The sequence below is a fragment of the Thalassophryne amazonica genome, chromosome 7 (genome assembly GCF_902500255.1).
Source record: "Thalassophryne amazonica chromosome 7, fThaAma1.1, whole genome shotgun sequence".
Taxonomy (NCBI): Eukaryota; Metazoa; Chordata; class Actinopteri; order Batrachoidiformes; family Batrachoididae; genus Thalassophryne; species Thalassophryne amazonica.
Window position 1 is genome coordinate 33,560,282 of NC_047109.1, and position 23,208 is coordinate 33,583,489.

Here is a 23,208-nt window from a genome sequence, read left to right on the forward strand (position 1 = left end):
ATGGACGAGCAAGGCCGTTGATGGCGCCTAAAGGCGGCCTCCAGGTCTTCTGTCTGATAACTGGACTCTTACAAATCTCGGTCGTCGTCTCTCGTCCTGTTGTTATGTGTGATCATTGTTCATTGTGCTGATAGGTTTTTTCCTGCATTGCTGCTGCATGATTCAATGCAGCAGCAATGAAGGTTTTTCTTTCCCAAGTCTTACCTTGTGTGTGCTTTTTATATGTGTTCATGTACCGGGCCGGCTTATGTGTGTTGATGTGTGTATCGTTTGTCGTCATGAGACCGGCCTTGGTTTGCTCAGCCCTGCTGTTGACCTAAGGCAGGACATACATCTGGAGCTGGTCCCCGGGCGCCTAAAGGTGACTTCTGCTCCTGACTGGCAATTAGGATGGGTTAAATGCAGTAATCACATTTCATTGTGGAGGGAACATGTTCCTTTGTGCATATGACAATAAAATTCTTTTGAATCCTTGAATCCTTTGAATCCTTGAATGTTCATGTTAGGTGGAGAGATACAGAATTCCATTTACTGCATCTCTGACCATCTAGAGTCCAAATTTATGAAGAATATTCTCTGGTCCTTAGCAACACATTCCTTTGCAAATGCAGCGATTTGCTCTGAGATTGTATCCATTTTGCGTTTGAGTTCAAGAGTTCACACAGTCTGAGATTACACAGCATTGCCCAACTCATTAATCATGACGGACAGATGAGGGGACGAAATTCTGGAAGCAGCAGTCTTGCTAATAATCCTGTGGGTCAGTGCAGCGCACAAACCAATCAGCACCAAACCTCCCACTATAAAAGTGAATAGGAATGAATCCTCAACGTTTTCCACAGAGAGTGGAGCCACATGTCACACTCCATTCTCTCAGGCGTCGAGAGCATAGCCCACTGGGTAGGTTCCATCAGGGCATGCAGGGTCCCCCAACCCTGATCTCCTTGTCGAAAAAAAAATGGTGTCTATATCTATATATATATATCTATATCTATATATATATATATATATATATATATCTATATCTATATATATATATCTATATCTATATATATATATATATATATATATATAAGGTTGGGTAGGATTACTTTGAAATGTAATCCAAAAGTAATCAGTTTACAAGTAATCCAAATGTATGTACATACATACATGTAATCCACATGTATTCTTATATATATATATATATATATATATATATATATATATATATATATATATATATATGTGTCTACCATGATCAGGAGCATTTTATATTGCCATGCTATATGTATTATGTAAGGCTGTTGTGGGTGATGCTTTTGAATGCATAATTTGCTTCTTATTTCTCTCAACAGTGGTCCTTCTATCAGTCATACTTATGAAAGCTTAAGTAAGTTTCTGACGAATTTCTTGATTTGACATTTTAAAAGCAAAGGAAAAATACACATACATTCATTTTTTGCATATTTGTGTAGAATATTGTTTCCTGAAATATTTTGTTGTGTTTTGCAGGACAGGATGGAATGGACAGCACAACCTATGAAACAATGTAATTTCTTTCTTCTTTTCCTCACTCACCATGTTCAGTTGTGTTCAAAACAATAGCCGTGTGTTTAAAAAAGTGAGTCAAGCTCAAAATCCTGATAGTAACTTTCATTTACATACACGCAAATGCATTGGGAACACTGTACTTTCTATTCCAAATTAAAACATGAAGAAAAATGTATTCATTTATGTATTTATTTATTTATTTAATGTATTTATTTATGATTACTTTACTTCATTACTTTTGGGTCACCTATTATTAATATTATTAATTTTAAGAAAATTTCCAAACAAATAACTATGAAGAAATCCACTTTGCATCCCCTTTGACATCAATGTCCTGATGAACCTTGGCGGGTGACTTAGCTGGTCCATTGAAGAGGTGGTTTTGATCACTGGTCCGGTCTGGTCATCTGGTTGGTGTGCCTTTGTGGCCTGAGGTTGCCTGTCAATGGGGTTAAACTGCTGGTTTTCCCCGGTGATGCCAGGCATTGTTTCGGTTTGGTTTTCTGGCAGGACAGGCCAATGGTTCTGTTGGTCTCTCAGTTCGTTTCAGTTAACCCACAGATAAAGGTTTTCAGTGTTTGTTCTCAAAAGATACTCTGGTGGCTTCCAAAAACTTGTGGAAGACCAAATCTAAGTCTTTGTAAAACTTAAAAAAGGTAAAGGCTTGATAGCGAACGTTGTAAAGTTACAGGGTACAAAAAGGAAAAATGCTTTTAGCAAATTCGCTCTTAACGGGGAAAAAACTCAGCGAGGAAGTTGTCTATAAAAGGCAGGAAACTTGACTTAAACCTTACAGGGTTTCAAAACTGATGCTTCAATGCCAAAAGTGATGAAATAATGAAACAAAAGAATGAACAAAGAGCCGCGTGGTAGCTTTTAGCTAAATTTAGGCTAGGCCAACTGGAGCCTGTTCAGCCATGAAGAAAAACAAAAGAAAAAAATGAGTAAAGTAAGAGCGTAAGAGAAAGAGGTAAGAGAGTGACTTTGTTCTTGGCCTTTTAAAGCGGACTCTACATCACTCACAGGGAAAATCAGAGAAACTTCACATTTGAAATACATTCTGTTCTTGGGCTCTTTTCTAACTGAATATGATTAGAGTTCGCTAAATACATCCAAAGAACAAGCAATTGATTACAGGAAAATATTTCACCATGAAAATTCATTAATAATTGAAGAAGTAACATTTGACATATGTCACAGTTAAAAGAAACTTTAGTGAAAGAAAAAGTTAAATTGGAATGTCCTTTGATGAATTAACTTTGCAACTTTTCTACTTGGATAAAATATGTTCTTTGCAATACAAAGTGGTTGTGTCCTTCCAGTTGGTGGCGCTGTGGTTCTCTCAAGGATGGTCACTTTTATGACCGTAACTAAGTTGGCTTTGCTAATGTTTGACCTGTGATGCTTTGAAGATCACTGTGAAGACCTGCAGGTGATACTGGTCCCAGGGTTGCAAACTTTGATCTTTTGCTGACCTGGGCCTGGTTTCATAAAGCAGTTGAATCTTATAGTCTACTAAACTTACTTAGTCAAGTAAGGTTAGTTGCCCAACATTATCTGTATAATCTCCATTTCACATCAGAGGCTAAACTTTTAAATTAGCCGTTTTACATTAGTTGACGATTTTCATGGTCATAGTGGCCTTGTGAGTGCTGTTACCAAGAAACGCCTCCAATGCGTGACAGTTTTGTTTACTTCCGGGTTGGTCCATCTGCTACAAACATGGCCAAGTTCACTGCAGCAGAGGAGAAGCACTCCCATCCTTTTTCCAATGGATTATTCTGGTCCCAGAGCACCCTCTCCCACCACAAGTCTCTCCTTCCTTCAGCCTTCATCGAGTGGTGGTGCATAACCACCTTTTTTGAGGTAAGATACTGAAGTTTTGTTGACTGTTGCAGGCTTAAAACTTTAGTTGGGTAACACGCAACTTTAGCCAGCTAAGCTCTTTGTGCGACGACTAACATTAAAAGATGAGTCAACTAAGTGAGTTTAGTCCACTAAAAACATTAGATGCTTTATTAAACCGAGCCCTGGAATATCTCTGGTTTTGGCGTGTTTATGTGAAGTGTTAAAATGTCCGATAACTTATGCTGACTAAAGTTTGACCCACTCTGGCTTTTACAAAAATTTTTGAGGGAATAAATTGTGACTCGTGATCACTCTGGTGAAACACTGAAGACTGGAAGAGAGATTCAAGACCTTTAACTGAAATTCCAGGACACCTCCCCATGAAGTTGTAAGATAAGATCAAACTCTGACAGAAAATGTTTAATCTGATACAAAATAATTATTTTATACACAGCGTCAAGCACACAAAGCGGGTGGGATTGTCACGGCGAAATGCGTGAGAGGGCGGAGCCAAAATAGTCTGTCCTATTCTCGTAGCCACCATGTACTCGGATAATGGGCTTTTAACAGCCTCGTCCTCACGACAAACGTACCTCTAAAATCCTCATTTGTACTTGTACCTCGTGCACAAACTGCCCCATGCTGCTGATCTTTAAATTAGCGCCACACTCAGGGATGAACTATTTTAGTCGAATATTCTGCCTCTAAGAGCCACTATTCTCCCACATTTGTTGAATAACTGGACTTGTAACAAAAACAACAACAAAAAAAGCTCTGTGACTCATTATACATTGTTCATTATTTGGTGGGACCAGGGCTTTACGATCTTTTTCATTCTGGTGATTCTTCAATCCATTTGAATGGGGGGTTTTCCATTTGCCTCCACATCTTTCTGTTTTTTTTTTTGTTTTTTTTTTTGTTTTTTTGCCATTTTAATGCATTTGAGATCATTTTAGCTGAGCAGCCTCTCATTTTCTGCACTTCTTCATGTTTCCCCCTCTCCAATCAATTTTTTAATCAAAGTATGCTGTTCTTCTGAACAATGTCTGGATCAGCTCATTTTACTCAGATTTTCACAGAGAAATGCACAACAACCAGCATGTAGAACATTTGCTGCCTTTGTCCTGAAATAAAGGCCACCTGTGAGGGTGCAATAAGGGTCACAGAATAAAAAAATATAGACTGTTATTTTTTGAACAACCTAATATTACTTTTTCTTCACTTTCTGTAAAGTAAGAACAAACTTGATCAATTTTCTTCATGTTTTGATTTGGAATTGAATGTACAGAGTTCACAATGTGTTTGTGTGTCTGGAAATAAAAGATTTCAGGATTTTGAGCTTTACTCACTTTTTAAAACATATTGCTGTTATTTTGAAGACAACTGTATGTCTCAGTTAATTGTTTCAACATATTATAGTATAGTTAGTAAACTTCAGCATATGTGCACTTTACTTTGTGTATGTGAGAACAAAGTAAACCATAAGTGCACTTTTTAATAATGCTGGTCTTATTAACAGATTGTGAGGAATCAGGATTGTGAATGTTAGATTATCTTGTGGCAATTTCTTTGAATGTAATTCTTTTTTTAGAAAACTTAAAGAAACACACATTACTCATCTTCAGATAAACAAAATAAGGCAACCGATATTTACAGTTGTCTGCACTTTAGTGATACAAAACATCTGAAGAAATATGACCACATATGTGCATTTTTCCCCTAATGTACCAGTTTATGTCAACCCTATTCAATTTTTTTTTTGTTCATGGCAGAGGTCTGTCAAGGAGTGTGCACCATCCCCATGTGTCACAGCCTCCACCACTCTATGAAAACACTCTGGGTCCTGGTTGGCAACCACCAAGGCAGACAAACAGGTGCGTCCCACCAAATGAAAGTTGTGGTACTGAGGTGAGATGTGTGTGTTCACTTGTCCTTTTTACTGGGGTCCTCAGCACTGAGACACCTGCACACTGAATCATGTCCAAAGAAATGTGTCACATGTCCTTAATGTTGGAGCTGATGTTCACTCACAATACAAGTTGTCCACCTCATCTGAGTCTCCCAACAACAACTAACAGAGTGTTAATACTGTACGATGCTGTTAGAATGTTCTGGCTTCTTCTGTGTTCAGTGTGTGCATGGACTTGCAGCTGAGTCAGTCATGATGTGATCTACTGCACAGGTGCCATGACAAAGCAGAAATTTTATGTTTTTCATGTTTTGTATTTGTTAATGTTCTGGAAGATAAAACTTCATTTGAAATAATGGTATTTGGTTAAGAACATTATTTTTTTAGTCTGAATTTTAAATATTTTCTGCTTGCAGTAAGTTGGTGCTGAGTTCCCTTGATGTGTTCCTCTGAAAAGTATGCACGTATTTGAATGGTGGAGTGAAACATACTCCTGGAAAGTGATTAAAATAAAATGTGGTTTGATGTTCCTGTTGCCAACCAGAGGTTGATAATACATCCAGAAAGTATTCACAGTGCTGTCATTTTTCCCCATAATTTTGTGTTACAGCCTTATTTCAAAATGGATTAATTTTTTTCCTCATTCTACACACAATACCCCACAATGACAATGTGAATTTTTTTAAAGATATTTGTAAATGTATTTTTTTGAAAAAATAAATTTGTAAATGTATTTTTTTGAAAAAAGAAATCACGTGTACTTAAGTATTCACAGCCTTTGCCATGAAGCTCAAAATTGAGCTCAGGTGCATCTTGTTTCCACTGATCATCCTTGAGATGTTTATACAGCTTAATTGGAGTCCACCTGAAGTAAATTCAATTGATGGGACATAATTTCACTGATTAATATCACTTTGAGCAGGTTAATCAGTGAAATCGGTTGCACAGAAAACCTCGACCCTCTCGGCCCTTTCTGGAATGGGTTTGAGACCTCTGTGATAAGGTAATGAGACGCATGTGTGGGAGAAGGATCTGGAAAGGGGGCATGGAAGACAGACAAGCATGAGAGCAGAGCACATTCAAGATTGTGAGGCAAGGAAACCACAACAGACAGAAACAGAATGAAGAGATGAGAAACACAAAGACACAGAGCAGGTGCAAGAGCATGACGTGACGAAACAACCAAAATGGAATGAGAACAAAGATAAATCAAAAAGCAAAGATGGAATAAAATACTAACATGAAAAGTGTGCCGTTTTGGTTATCATGGCTATGAACACCTTTCTCGGATCAATGGCTCTGCAGACGTGGATGTGTCTAAGCAGGTTTACTGACACTCAAAAGGGTGAAACTGAATAAAACAAACAAGCAATACAATTACAAAATGCATAAAAGACATAATGTGTACTGCACTGTCTCTATTAGAACTACATTAGCATATGCTAAAACAACGTGAAGTGCGTCCTAAACGCCATTTGATGACCGTCTGATTCGCGGCTAAATAACATATTACCACGTCATGTTTTATGGTCATTTTCCCTCATTATCGAAGAGTAATATATATATTAGAACCAAAAATTAACTTGTCAAACATGTGGGTGGATACATACCGGCGATGCAACCTTACATGAGGACATTGCGATCTCAAAGATGGCACAAACTGCGTGCTGCCATTGTCTTTTCCTCTACTGAACAATGTCACGTCCGTTCAATAAAGTTCTTTTCAAATTACAATGAACATTAGCTGTAATACCCTGAAGTGTCCGTTAGATGGCACTAAAACATATAATAATTAAATAAATGAAAGAGGAAATATTCAACACATTTAAAAACTTTAAACAACTTTTTGTAGAAGGCAGCACAAAAAGAAGTGCACTAATTAACAAATAAGAACTGAAAATGGATCACTGCTAAGAGCAAACAAGAACAGAACTCACAAGTGGCAAAGGTAGTGTAAACAGATAATTCAGTATATGAGTAAAAACAAACAAGCGATTCGACTAATGATTACACAATAAAAGCAAATACTGGTTGGGCAAAACTAGAACGGGACTGTCAATGGTTAAAGTATAAAAGGTAATAAAGGTAACGAAATGGCAAAACAAACTGAATTTGTACCGTCAGTTCGCTCATTCAAATCCTCTTCCATTAGCAAAACAAACTCCGCATTGTTTAGATAAACACCACCCCAAGTAGTGTGTGCACGTGTGGTGTGTGTACGTGCTGTGGTCACAGTGTGCAATGGTACAACATGGACAGGACCAAATTTACACGGTAAATGTAACACAGCACAAGTGGGGAAGAATAATCCATGTCACATGATAAGCAATGCACCGATCAAATGAGAAGGATCCACTCAGCGATTATATAAAACAAAATGTGGAAAAAGTGAAGTACTGTGAATATTGTCTGGATGCACTGTTTGCCCATGTGACATGATTTATAAAAGTCAAAACCACTGTATGTGTTGGGTACTTTGTAAATATCATCAGTGTATGATGGACATGGACAGAAATATGTTTTAAATCCATTCACTAACTCTGGTTTGGCTAAATTTTATATTATATATATAGGCTTGGGGAGTAACGGAATACATGTAACGGCGTTACGTAATTAGAATACAAAAAAAGGTAACTATTCCGCTACAGTTACAGAAAAAAAATGTATTCACATTACAGGTATATTTAGTAAAAATGGGGATTAGTTCGCAGGATTACAATTTTAATGCATTTTATGATATTATCTGTATATAATTTTTTTCTTTGAAACGAAAACGTCCCTTCATGGACAGCGACATGACATCTCCTAACCAGGCAAAATATTGATGACGTTCCTAGATGTTAATGCATTTTCAATGGAGATTCGCGACTGAACACACTCAGAAAAATGCTCGCAAAATACGTGTTAAAATGCCATTTTGGCCTGGATATCGAGCCAGTAAAATTAAATTACATTAAATTATGTCAGGAAAGTATAGAACTTTTTCTGACACTCACACATTCCCAAATATTAGTGTTGAAAGTTACACGGATCTGCGCTGTTAAGCTACGCTGCTAGGCTGAGCTGCTGCTGTGTTCAATGCAGCGCGGCTCCTAAAACCATTACAATACATATATATACGAGGGCTGTCAATAAAGTAACGGTCCTTTTTATTTTTTTCAAAAACTATATGGATTTCATTCATATGTTTTTATGTCAGACATGCTTGAACCCTCGTGCGCATGCGTGAGTTTTTCCACGCCTGTCGGTGACGTCATTCGCCTGTGAGCACTCCTTGTGGGAGGAGTCGTCCAGCCCCTCGTCGGAATTCCTTTGTCTGAGAAGTTGCTGAGAGACTGGCGCGTTGTTTGATCAAAATTTTTTCTAAACCTGTGAGACACATCGAAGTGGACACGGTTCGAAAAATTAAGCTGGTTTTCAGTGAAAATTTTAACGGCTGATGAGAGATTTTGAGGTGATTCTGTCGCTTTAAGGACTTTTCACGGTGCGAGACGTCGCGCAGCGCTCTCAGGCGGCGTCATCAGCCTGTTCAAGCTGAAAACCTCCACATTTCAGGCTCTATTGATCCAGGACGTCGTGAGAGAACAGAGAAGTTTCAGAAGAAGTCGGTTTCAGCATTTTATCCGGATATTCCACTGTTAAAGGAGATTTTTTTAATGAAAGACGTGCGGACGGGTCCGCGCGTCGGGACGCAGCCGCCGCGACGCTCCGCCACAGGAAAAACACCTCTGTTGAAAGCCTTAAGGACAAGTTGGAACATGTCCTGCCTGTTAAACAATTTCTCATATACTCACTCCACTGAAAGCCATCAAAAGCCGCCTGGATTTTACAAATGGTTATCAACACGGAGGTGTTTTTCCTGTGCCGCTGCACCGCACCTGCTGCGTCCCGACGCGCGGACCCGTCCGCACGTCTTTCATTAAAAAAATCTCCTTTAACAGTGGAATATCCTGATAAAATGCTGAAACCGACTTCTTCTGAAACTTCTCTGTTCTCTCACGACGTCCTGGATCAATAGAGCCTGAAATGTGGAGGTTTTCAGCTTGAACAGGCTCACGACGGCGGCTGAGAGCGCTGAGCGACGTCTCGCACTGTGAAAAGTCCTTAAAGTGACAGAATCACCTCAAAATCTCTCATCAGCCGTTAAAATTTTCACTGAAAACCAGCTTAATTTTTCGAACCGTGTCCACTTCGATGTGTCTCACAGGTTTAGAAAAATTTTTGATCAAACAACGCGCCAGTCTCTCATCAACTTCTCAGACAAAGGAATTCCGACGAGGGGCTGGACGACTCCTCCCACAAGGAGTGCTCACAGGCGAATGACGTCACCGACAGGTGTGGAAAAACTCACGCATGTGCACGAGGGTTCAAGCATGTCTGACGTAAAAACATATGAATGAAATCCATATAGTTTTTGAAAAAAATAAAAAGGACCGTTACTTTATTGACAGCCCTCGTATATATATATATAAGGTCTTTTAGAAAACTATCCGACCTTTTTATTTTTTGCAAAAACTGTATGGATTTGAATCATGTGCTCTTGCATCAGCCAAGCTTGAACCTTCGTGCGCATGCGTAAGTTTTTTCACGCCTGTTGGTTGCGTCATTCGCCTGTGAGCACGCTTTGAGTGAGCAGTGGTCCAGTGATCCCTCGTCGGATTTTTATTGAGGAAAATGTCTGAATGATTTGGAGCTTTGCTGCATCAAATTTTTCCAGAAACTGTGCCAGGTGGAAACCATTCGGAAGATTCAGACGGCTTTCAGGGACGATTCTATGGGGATCACACAGATTAAGGAGTGTTACAACCGGTTTAAAGATGGCGCACAATGGCGGAGGGCGCGCTGCACTCCGAGCGGAGATCGACAGGCTGAAATGACCAGATCATTTCCAAACTGAACGCTATGTTGATCCGGGACGTTGTCTGACTACTACAGAAATGGCAGAAGAGGTGGACATACCACTTTTTCGGCACATTCCACTGTTACAGGAGTTTTTGTCAAGGAAAGAAAAATGAAAAAAAACTCACGCATGCGCACGAAGGTTCAAGCTTGGCTGATGCAAGCGCACATGATTCAAATCCATATAGTTTTTGCAAAAAATAAAAAGGTCGGATAGTTTTCTAACAGACCTCGTGTGTATATATATATATATATATATAAAATATTTTTACACAGTTATCCTTTATTGACCGAGTTTCATTCGTGAAGTCAGTGGTGTGGGTACACGTCTCTATGTGTGGGTGTGATTGTGAGCGGCACAGCGCGGGTCATTATAATCTCATTATTTTAAGGTGCAAATTAAAAAAAAAAATCCCCAGTCTTGTCAAACAATTTTAATCACTAACAACAAGTATTTTAACTAGACATTGGTCTAGCAGTGGAAAATGTCAACTAGACATAAATGAAGAGTTAATGGTCTGTGTCATCGGGTGACACAGGTACGGCAGGAGACATACAGCTGTTTATAATCCAAATATCACGGACAAAGTGACAAGAATAACCAAAACCAATTACTTATGGAAGGAAATATTGTCTCCCTTGTTCCTCCGTTTGTGGCTTTGCCAGCATGCGCAGCTTTCTGGCATATTCCACCGGTTTCTTGAACTTCTATTCACGCAAATCACTAACTTGCCCGGAATTAAAATGGCGATCACGCCTCCTTACTGACAGTATTTATTAATGGTTTTCATTATGCTGTTGTTCTTATTTTGAAAGTTCAATAAGTGGACTGATATGTTAAACATGGTGTGAATGCTATGTGAAAGACTAAAGTAAGATAATTTTATGTTTACTGAACAAGTAGCAGAATTTTTTGTTTTGTATATTGTTCTGCAAGCCACTTTTAATTACAAATTCATCCGCACATCGCCTGAGTTTTATTATCCTTCATTTTTTGTTGAAAATTGAGCAGGTGAACACTGGGTGTGTTTAAAACAATATTGTGGGTGCTCTTAATTCATAATGTGAAGTAAAACAGAACATGCCGTGTAAAAGAAACAGTTTTATTTTTGCTTAATAAACTGTACTATGTGGTCAAGACTATTTATATTTAGTTTCTTTTGTCTGTATAAGCATATTTGATATTGGAGTAATCCAGAAGTAATTGAAAGTAATCAAATTACATTACTTTAATATTATGGTACTTGGATTATGTTACTGACTACATTTTTCAACAGGTAACTAGTAACTGTATCGGAATACATTTTTAAAGTAACCCTCCCAACCCTGTATACCATAAAGTGCTATGTCGGCCTGTCTGTCTGTCTGGGATAAACCCCCAAACTATAATATGTAGCCCTAAAACCTGTATATATTCTGAATCCAAATGACACAGGGAACAAACTGGTACCATTTTTTTTCAAAGTTGAACTGAAAATTACCCCCAAAATAGCCATTTATGTAAGACCATACAGTGTTGTACCATGTGCTTTTAATGCTGCCACTGCTGCTGAGCTGAGCCTAGCCCAAAACAGGTATAGGTATAAAGCTTTGCTTCTGGCCTGCTGACCAGCACAGCTAGGCCTCTGGTCCAGCGCACAGCACACTCAAACACAAACACACTCAGCAAAGCACAGCCACAGAACACTCAACAAAACAACAACATGCTGAGGCTGAGGGTATGACCAGGCAGATTCAAATTGCATAAATTTGGCCACCCTTGTCATTTTATGGATTTGAATACATTTAGCACAAATTATTGGAAAACAAAATTGGTTTGGTAAGCTCACTGACCCTTGACCTCCTTACACAGGTGAATCCAATCATGAGAAAGGGTATTTAAGGTGGCCACTTGCAAATGTTTGCCCTCTTTGCATATCTTCTAATGAGTGGCAACATGGGAACCATTAAAAAACTCTCAAATGACCTGAAAACAAGGACTGTTCAACATCATGGTTTAGGAGAAGGATACAAAAAGCTATCTCAGAAATTTCAACTGTCATTTTCCACTGTGAGGAACATAATGAGGAAATGGAAGACTGCAGGCACAGTACTAGTTAAGGCCTGAAGTGGCAGGCCAAGAAACATCTCAGATAAGCTGAAGCGAAGGATGGTGAGAACAGTCATAGTCAACCCACAGTCCTGCTCCAAAGACCTACAGCATGATCTTGCTGCAGATAGTTCTGTGCATCGTTCAACTATGCAGTGCACTTTGCACATGGAGATGCTATATGATGCTGTAATGCAGAGGAAGCCTTTTCTGCGTACATGCCACAAACACAGTCGCTTGAAGTATACTATAGCACATTTGGACAAGCCAGCTTCATTTTGGAATAAGGTGCTGTGGACTGATGAAACTAAAATTGAGTTATTTGGACATAACAAGGGGCGGTATGCATGGCTGAAAAAGAACACAGCATTCCAAGAAAAACCCTGCAACCCACAGTAAAATTTGGAGGTGGTTTCATGCTGTGGGGCTGTGTGGCCAGTGCAGTTACTGGGAATCTTGCTAAAGTTCAGGGTCACATGGATTCCAGTCAGTATCAGCAGATTCTTGAGAACAATGTTCATGAATCAGTGACAAAGTTGAAGTTGTGCCGGGGCTGGATGTTTCAACAAGACAAAGACCCCAAACACTGCCCAAAATCTACTAAGGCATTCATGTAGAGGAACAAGTACAATGTTCTAGAATGGCCATCTCAGTCCCCAGACCTGAATATTATTGAAAATTTGTGGTGTGATTTTAAGCGGGCTGTCCATGCTCCAAAACCAACAAACCTGAGATGTTTTGTAAAGAAGCATGGTCCAAAAGACCTTCAACCAGAATCCAGACTCTCATTGGAAGCTATAGGAAGTTTAGACATTTAGAGGCTGTTATTTCTGCAAAAGGAGGATCTACTAAATATTGCTATATTTTTTTCTGTTGGGGTGACCAAATGTATGCATCTGCCTAATTTTGTTTAAAAATTATTTCACACTTTCTGTAAATCCTATAAACTTAATTTCACTTCTCAAATATCACTGTGTTTGTCTGCTATATGATATATTTAACCGAAATTGCTGATCCAAGCAACCAGTGATTTCTAAAGGAAAATCATGGAAATCATCAGGAGTGCCCAAACTTTCACATACAACTGTATGGATTTATTAAAGATATTCATGAAAATATCACTGCAAAGTAGAATATCAAAAACAGAAACTTGTGTATTCTCAAGATTGATAGAGTTATTGAATGATCAGTGTAATTTACAACAGCAGTAAATAATATGTAACGGACATTGAGAGAAGTTCCTCACCATCTCACCATATTATTGAGGTCCTGCAACCTGGCCCTCTTGGCCCACCCCCGGCCTGACCCCCAGGCAGGGAGCCCACACCAAGCTGACCCTTGGAACACATCTCTCTGCATGTGGGAGAGGGGGGACGACGGGCACTGTGCAGACTCTGGCCCACCCCTCCTCTCCCCACACACCTCCAGGTACCCAACTCTCCTCCGCCGTGCACGCAGAGCTCCCCAGACTCCCCAACCATGGCCCTCTTGACCCCCTGCCATTTTTCTTTATTTGCCTCTCATGTGCCTGGAAGCTCCTCGCCATCTCAACATGTCATTTAGATCCTTCCGATGTTTTTCAGTAAAATGGTTCTGAGAAGTGGTTCAAACAGATGGCATGGCACATGTGACCATTCAAAATAGTGGCGCCCATGGGTTTCGAGGTCCTCATGGTGGATGACGCGGATGACCCAGTTGGATTTATTTATTTATTTATCTTCATCTCCTGAACATTGAATGAGGCTAAAACATGATGCTATATAACAAAGGAACACATATGCAACATTATTAACTGGTATTTCTTTAGTTTCTAACTGGTTCAAAAAGTATCATTTTAAGGTGGAATCCAAAACTGACAACTTTAAAATACAAATTCTGCTCAGAACAAATGAAAGAATATGCTGGTTTGAAGCGCTGCTCAGAATTTGATATTTTTCACCTGTAATCTCTGTTCTGTCTGTTGTAGTTAAGAACCAGTCCTCAGATGATGCTCAAAACCAGGTGAGCAGGACCCCAAACCAGCAACATCACCTCCAACTTAAAATGACCACATGCAGAGAATGAAGGTTCCAGCTCCACAGCCTCCTGCTGATGTCACACTGCTCTACAGTAAAGTCCACACACAAAGACCACAGTAAATATGATGGACCAGCTGCTCAGGTCAGACAGAGAAGCTGCACTTCCTGCTGTGAGTCCTCACAGAAGAAGGACAGAATGGACAAAGCACTTCTGTAGTGTCTAGTAATGACATTTTGATATAATGTATGATGTCATAGCTATGATCAGAGAACGCTTTTTAACAGGTGACACATTGACTGATCATGTTTGGAAAATTCCTCCAATAAATCTTGGAAAAAGAAAGCTGTCTCGCCACATGTTTTCTATGACAGTATACTTTGTCTGTAGGACTCTCAGTCAGTCTGCGCATCTGCCTGCCAAATCTCAGTAACTAAGCAGAGTGGGTCCTGATTAGTACTTGGATGGGAGACCTATTTGACTAAATCAAATTATAAGAAAACAAAAAGAAAACAATGTGATGCATTGGAAAAAAATGAACCAAAAACCAGAGTAAATTGGAATGCTGTTTGACCCTAAACAGACAGTACTCTGTGGCAGAATACCTGAGCACTGTGACCAACCCAAAGCTCAGGAACTGCTTGACCATGTACAGACTCAGTGAGCACAGCCTCACCGTGGAGAAAGACTGTCACAGACAGACCTGGCTCCCCAGAGCAGACAAACTGTACACCCACTGCTCACAACACTTTCTAACCACCTACCCTCTGGACCAAGACATCAGAGACACGTACTTCCCAAAGATCACAAACACCCAAAAAGACTTTTAGAGCATGACCAACATCGACAAACTTTCATATCTGTTGGGTGAAGTACAACAGCATATGAACACAGCAGCAAGGTTTGTGAGCTGCTGCAAGATGAAAAGAAAGAGCAAAGTACATAAACCACTGTAAACCCAAGATAGGAGATTAAACTATTGTGTCACTTTACACCAAAAGCACAATTTTTAATATGTATATGTCACAGACATGAACGAGCGAAGCTCTTCAGCATCTCACCATGTCATTTAGGTGTCATGTTTTGGGCCCCAGTCTGCCCCGGTCATGTTTTGTCCCCGATTATTTTTATCTGGTCATTTTGTTTTTAGTCATTTGTTGAGTTTCATCATTGTTTGGTTCTGGTTATTTCGCTCCTGTGTGTATTACTTTTGTCACTGGTTTTATTTTCTGTTTATCAGTTATTTCCTATTTATCTTACTTTAGTCATGTGTCTAGTTTCAGTCCTGCCATTGTATAATCATTAGTTTTATCTCCTGTTTGCTTTTCTTTTATCTTATGTTGAATTATCTGTTTATTATTACATGTGAGTTCTGTTCGAGTTTGTCTTAGTATTTCTTTTCTTGTTGACCCCCTTTTCAGTTCTTGCATTTGGTTCCTGATTTTACTCCTTGGTGTTAGGTCTTTATTTTATTTCTTATTTATTAGGTCTTGGGTTTTGTTCACCTTTGCCATGGGACGGTAACAGGATTTGATGTGCCTGACCATGTCTTTTGCTCTGTTTTGCTTTGCCGTGTTTGACCGTGTTTTGTTTTGACCTCACTCCTGGCTCAGCCCCTGTATTTGGCTTCTGGTGTTTTGGAACTGTGCTTGTTTTTTGACCATGCCTCTGCTTGACTCCTGCTTGTAACACTGCCTCACTGACAGCCTTCCTGTGTACCGCATCAGCGCCTGATTTTTTGAGATAAAGCCTTTTACTCCTACCTCTGAGTTTTGAGTCTGCATATGTGTTCATCCACCTTCTGTGCCATGGCACCTCACTTCATGTTAGGTCCTTCAGACTTTTTTTGAGCAAACGCTGCGTGGGAGCATTAGCACGGCTAAAACCTTTCGGTTTCTGGGGGGCACCATTCCCTCAGACCCCCTGCCTTTTTAAGCATTCTATTTTTTTTTTTTTTTTTTTGGAGACTGGCTGTTGCTTGCTGATGACGTCATCATTAAGTGCAAGACATGATTGGCCGGTCGATGCAGGGACCATTGTGGGTAGTGTAGTTCATGTTCACTTTGGACGTTACACTGTTACCGTCTGCTCGACACAAACAAAACGGACTAATTTTAACATTATTTTATTTCTTTGTGGCTGGCTGACTGGTTAATTTAATCGCCAAGACACGGTGGGAGAGAAGAGATCTCACGGCACCTCTGTGTTACAGAGGGACTTTTCTTCACCGTTTTAGACACCGTTTTGGATCATCAGGATGCTTTATGTGGATTATTTTCTTCATGACTCCCATTGAAACTAACAGGTAAGAATTTATATTTACTAAGTGTCTTTTACTCTGCCAGACAATGCATTAATGGACATATTTCAGTTGTTTAAACCGCAGGGTTCAAAGCGTGTGAAAAAAGCAGCAGCTTTTAGTTTGCAAATGGCAGTGTATATAATACAGAGATAAACTGTGACTTCTAATATTATGTTTTACTGCTTTTGAAAGATGATGACAGTGTTTGGGGTTTTATTTTTTTATTCATTCATTGTTCATGCGTTCTTTTTGTGTTTGTGATCCTTAAATTTACCCAGTAGCCCCTGTGGTTTATCAAAAGCCAACAGTGTAATCTGATGTGACTGCGTCCAAATCAATACTAAAAGCTATCGGTTATCTGTAATAAAGATAATTTTTTTTTAGCAGTTTGTCGGTTTAGCATCATAAAAGATAACTTTTCAGTTATTGGATTAATGGTTATTGAAGCTAACTTTTTGGTTAGCTGTGTCCACCACTACATACAGTATGACTATGATTTCACACAAAGTGCAGCAACAGTGAAAATTAAGCCTTCTTAAAACAGTATTAATACTATACTCATTTTGAACTCATAAGGTTAGGATACAGTGCCTACCAAAAGTATTGGAACACTTAGTATTTCACACATTTTGATTTGTTTATGCCATTTCTTATTCAGTGATGGGCACAGTTCTGATAATTCAATAACCGATAATTATTGAAGATAATGTTTTCATTATCAGATTATCTTTTCAGATAACTTTGAAAAACATTATTGGACTAATTATCTTCCAATAAATTTTTTGTTTGATTGCTTCGGGTGAAGAGACCCTGTCTCAGATGAGCTACTGTGGACCAAAATGACGCATGCGCAGTGGATGCATGACGGACCAGTTTTTAGGGACAGACTGTTTGGCCTGTTAGATAATATGTGTGCTAATTCTTTATTTTATGTTAGCTATCAAGTATTTGTCTGTGTTATTTCTTTGGAGATTCTGAGAAATATAAGTTGTTTCACTTCCATCATATGTCCAAGTTTCAGACACAGGAAGATCTCCCCCTGTTGGTGAGAGGCAGTAATGTTAGAAATGTGAGACTAAACCACACCCATAGTTAACACCCACATTGTATAAACGTGTTGCACAAGTTACTTCGTGGGCCGTCACAAGATGGACACTGTAACGGACACAGACCTGGTTTTTGTTGTGACATTTAATAAACTAAAAATGAGGAATACAGTGGTTTGGTTCTTGTTAAGGGGCAGTAAATTACATGAAAGAACCGGCTAGAAATAAAAGGTCTGTGACACCACCTTACTTTCATCTCTGCAAACAGGTATTGCGTAATCAAATTTTTTTCTCCTTTTTTATTGCAGTAATGAGTAACAAAGACGGTTAAGGGAAACGTATCGGAGTAAAAGTATACATGTGATGGCCCGGGGTAAAGTTAATTTCCATTAGATGTTTTATTATGCTTTATTTTTGTACTTCCGTTTAACCAGGAAGTGTATAGAAAAAGACAGTATCAGAAGGTAACTTGACACAAGGTAAAAAACGAAAAAGGCGAACAAACACAAGGAGAAACGTGATGGAGATTAAATGGGGAGAGAAAATTTAGCTTCAGTCAAAAGTGGCTACAAGGTACGGTAAATTCATGTCTGAGTATGTTGTAAATATATATGTTAACTTTTTAGTAAAGAATAGAATATTAAGTTCAAACCCCTGTAATCTGTGTTCTAATGTATTGTGTTTTTTTTTGGCTTTTTTTTTTTTTACATAGCTCTTACATTAGTTTGAGAACCGCAAAGAACTAATTAATAAAGTCCTTAAACCAATCAGTCCGGGCTAACTAATTTCGACTGGATGCTACATTCAGAGCTTGACCATCCACCGCCATGTTGCACAACGTGGTGTCACGGTTCAACTTGGTGTCCCCCCGACGGACTGCAGGTGGCAGCAGTTGGTCGGAAAATTGACAGGACAACGGAAATCTGAAACATGGAGAACTCAAAGACATTGTTTGTACATCCAGAGGACATCAATGAAAAGGCCACATGTCTACAAAAAGAAACTGAGGATTTTAAAGGTTCACTTCAAAATGAAAGTGAGAACACAATGGAAGACATACAGGCAACAATTAAATGGAAAGAAAATCTGTTGGCTCATTCAGAGTAAAGCCCAGGGCATGTCTAACGTGCCACGCTGCTCTGAAAGAATAAAAACACCAACTGAAAAGATGCTTCCTTATCAAAAAGAAGAATTAATTAAAAAAGAGAAAAGACTTGAGTTTATGTGAACAGTGGAAAATTGAAGCATGTGCAGCAAGGGAAAAATTAAAATCAGACATAATCTGTCATCACTTGCAGACATATTAGAAAAAGGGAAAGATAACATCATGAAACTACACTGAAATAAGCAGCCATGTGGTGCCACCAGCAGATTTAAGGAGAAAAATTGATGCTTGTGAAGCAGTAACTCATGACATTATGAAAATCATCTTCAAAAGATTATCTGGCATTGATGGGGATTTCAATGCAGAAAATGTAAGAAGTCACCACGTGAGCTTCTGGATCGTGACTATGCACTCTCCATATACGGTTCTACTGCTGCAAATTCAAATATCACCCACCATTCCTCATCTTCTTACCTTTGCATCAAAATGGGCTGATACAGCCGCAGAGCGAGCAGCAAAAGAAGCTAAATACAAGATTGTGCAAGAGGAAAGAAAGCAGAAGGAAAAGATTAAGGCTTCAGAGGAACAACACAAGAAAGAACTGGAAATTCAAAGCTCTGAGTTGGAGCGTCTGCAGGTTGAGAAGGACGTGGAAGCAGCCCGAGCCAGGTTTAACGCCTACAACAGAGAAATAACACAGGTGGGGGACATCCAGTCAGTCAGAAATGAACAAGTCATCCCAAATAGCCCATCTCAGCTGCCATCTAACACACCTATGTCATCAGTAACCTCTGTTGTCGCTCAGCTTGCAAGGGCAGTTCAAGATAGCATAATGATGATCAGACTTCCTACACCAGAGCTGTCGGTGTTCAATGGAGAGCCAATCCTCTTTACTGAATGGAAATCCTCCTCCATGTCACTGATTGATCAGAAGGGCATCTCCGCTGCAGACAAACTGTATTACCTTAAAAGAGAGGTCTCAAACCGGTTCCAGAAAGGGCCGAGAGGGTGCAGGCTTTCTGTGCAACCGCCCACTCCAGCAGGTGATTTCACTGATTAACATCACATTGAGCAGGTGGAATCAGTTAATCAGTGAAATCATCTGCTGGAGTGGGCGGTTGCACAGAAAGCCTGCACCCTCTCGGCCCTTTCTGGAACCGGTTTGAGACCTCTGCCTTAAAAGGTATGTGAGTGGTCCAGCTCATAAATGCCTTGAGGAACCTTCTTCAGAAATGATGACACTTAACAAGATGTCTTGGAAAAACGTAACCAGAGATACGGCCAGGCATTTGTTATTCAAAGGGCATTTAGAGAGAGGCTATCAGGTTGGCCAAAAATACAGTCTAAAGATGCTGAAAGGCTAAGATGCTTTTCAGATTTCACAAATGCATGCATGCTTGCTATGCCTCATATAAAAGGACTGGAAATATTAAATGACTGTGAAGAAAATCAAAGGTTCATACAGAAACTGCCAGACTGGTTAGCTGCCAGGTGGAATCACCATGTTACAAAGGCCCTGATGGAAGGTAAAGCATTTCCCTGTTTCAATGATTTTGCTGCATTTCTGAGGAAGCTGAAGTTGCCTGTAACCCAGTCACCTTCATTCATGCACTTTATTCTCTGGAGACAACAGGCTACAAAAGAAATCCAAAAGACAATAAAAGAAACAAGGCTAGTGTATTCAATACAAAAACAACTGTACGAAGAGACGAACAATTTACTCAGGGATCTTCATGCATGTTATGCCAAGACACACATCAGCTCCACAAGTGCCGAAACCTCATGAAAATGCCTCTGAAAGCTGGATCATTTGTCAAGGATAATAAATTGTGCTATGGCTGTTTGAAACCAGATCACAGTGTGAAGGACTGTAGATGCTGCCTAACTTGTGATATATGTACATAAAGCATCCAAGCTGCCTTCATAATGTAAATTACGGCAGTGATCTGAAAAGAGAAAGACGTGAATATTGAAAATACAGCACAAATTAACACATCAGAGACAACAACCGCCATGTCACTTAACATTTAGTCCATGAGCCAGTCATCAATTTTGACCTAATCGGTACCACTGAAGGTGACTAAACAACACTCAGAATCCAGTCTCAGTGTACCATGGCCTACACAAAAATGTATGATAGCCATCCCAGGGTGGTAGCTGTAGCCAGGTTGGGGTCAATGAAGAATTACACAGAGGTCAAAATTTTAAAATGCTCCAATCACATTGAAAACTATATCATATTATTTGTCTGATCAGAACAATTCCAAAAAAGTATAGTTTGTACTATCTATGATGGAATGTTCTGGGGTTATGGGGAAAAACAGCAAAAATGGTGGCAAAGGTCAATTTCAGTTTGTACAGGGGTCAAAAGTTAAAGTTGCTAAAATTCAGTAAAAAAGTGATGCAAATTATTGTTTGGGTTAATAGGGTTCTAATAAGGAATAGTTTGCACCATCTGTGATGCTTAGTTATCATGTTACAGGGTAATATATGTCACATGTCATAGAATCCAATAGATGTTGACCTTGTTTGACCTTTACCTTGGAGACCAAACATTCAACACAGTCAAAACTATTCCATTTATTAACCCTTTTATTTCAACCAATAATTTCATTCTGTACTGAAATTGGAGCAACTTTAACTTTTCACCCCTGTACAAAGTGAAACTGACCTTTGTCACAATTTTTGCTGGTTTTACCCCATAACTCCACAACATTCCATCACAGATAGTCCAAACTATACCTTTCTGGAATCGTTATGAACCAGACAAGTAATGTGATATAGTTTTCAACATGACTGAATCATTTTTAAAGATTGACCTCTGTGTAATTCTTTACTGACCCCTACCTGGCTACAGCTACCACCCTGAGACTGCTATCATACATTTTTGTGTAGGCCATGATACACTGTGGCTGGATTGTAAGTGTTGTTTAGTCACCTTAAGTGGTACCAAAAACCTGCTTGGCCCATGGACTAATTGCCAGAGAAGGACAATCTGTCAGCACCTCAATGATAGTTCCAGTGTGGGTGTCATCAGCTGCAAGTCATTAAGAAGGTGAAGTCATGAAGAAGACATACCTTACTGAATTTTCATGAACTGCAAGCCAGTTCTCGACCTAGCCTATAAATGTGCTAGGTCGAGACATTTTGTACAACCTCTGTTTTACAATTCCTGTTGGACGCAGGAATTGATACCCATCCAAAACTCTCCTGTTTTGACGCCAGCATTCCCAGTGAAAAAGGTTCGTCCTGCAGGACAACCTAATGAATGGCGTTTTGTTCAAGATTTGCAAGCAGTAAATGCTGCAATCATACGACCAGCTCCAGTGGTACCAAATCCCCACACAATTCTGTCTCAAGTCCCGGGTGATTCTCATTTCGTCTCCATGGTTGACATCTCTAATGCTTTCTTTTCTGTTCCTTTGCATCCAGATTCTCAATTCTGGTTCGCTTTTAGTTTCAAGGGTCAACAGTATACCTGTACCCGCCTACCCAAAGGGTTCACTAGCAGCCCTCACGTGTTCTGTCAGGCTTTGGCTGACAACTTGATCTCTTTGACCTTATCACAGGGAACCGCTCTCTTGCAGTATGTGGATGATTTGCTGATTGCGTCTCCTTCTAAGGAGCAGTGTCAGCATGACACTTTGTTGCTTCTTTCACATCTGGCAAAGGGGGGACATAAGGTGTCACTAAAAAAAATTGCAGATTGTAAAGCCCGAAGTTACTTTCATTGGCCAAAATGAGAAACAAGGAAACTTTGTGTCCAAAAGCTTTTTCAGACTGTGAGCAGAGAACTGTTCCTGAAGGTGTCAGGGGAGAAGCGTACACATGCACAAATGCTGAGGGAAGCTTCAAATTTTCACCCCCCTCCTCTTCCCGCCACCCCACACCCCAAAAACTGCTTGAGAAAAACTGCAGTGGAGTCTTATTGGTTTGTTTGGGAACAGAGTGTGATTAAAACACTCAAGCCAGAGAGAAGGGCAGAGAGCCGAGTGAAAAGTATAAGAATGTTTTTGGATCCTCAACTCTGAGGGGTTTCAGTTGTCAGAATGGAAATGCGACACTATGTGTGTTATTTTCCGTGCATGATATTTCAAGGATTCAAAAGGAGTTTATTGTCATATGCACATAGGAACATGTTCCCTGCACAATGAAATGTGTTTACTGCATTTTTACCCATCCTAATTGCCAGTTAGGAGCAGAGGTCGCCTTTTTTGGTGCCCGGGGACCAGCTCCAGATATATATCCCTGCCCTAGGTCACGAGCAGGGCTGAGCAAACCTTGACCGGCCTCATGACACACTTAACAAACAACAACACACATAAGCCGGTCCGGTACATGAACACATAAAAGCATACACAAGGAAAGAATTGGGAAAAGAAAAACCTCCATTGCTGCGGTGTTGAACTCACGCAGCAGCACTGGAAAGCCAAAAAAAAAAAAAACCCACAGCACAGAAAA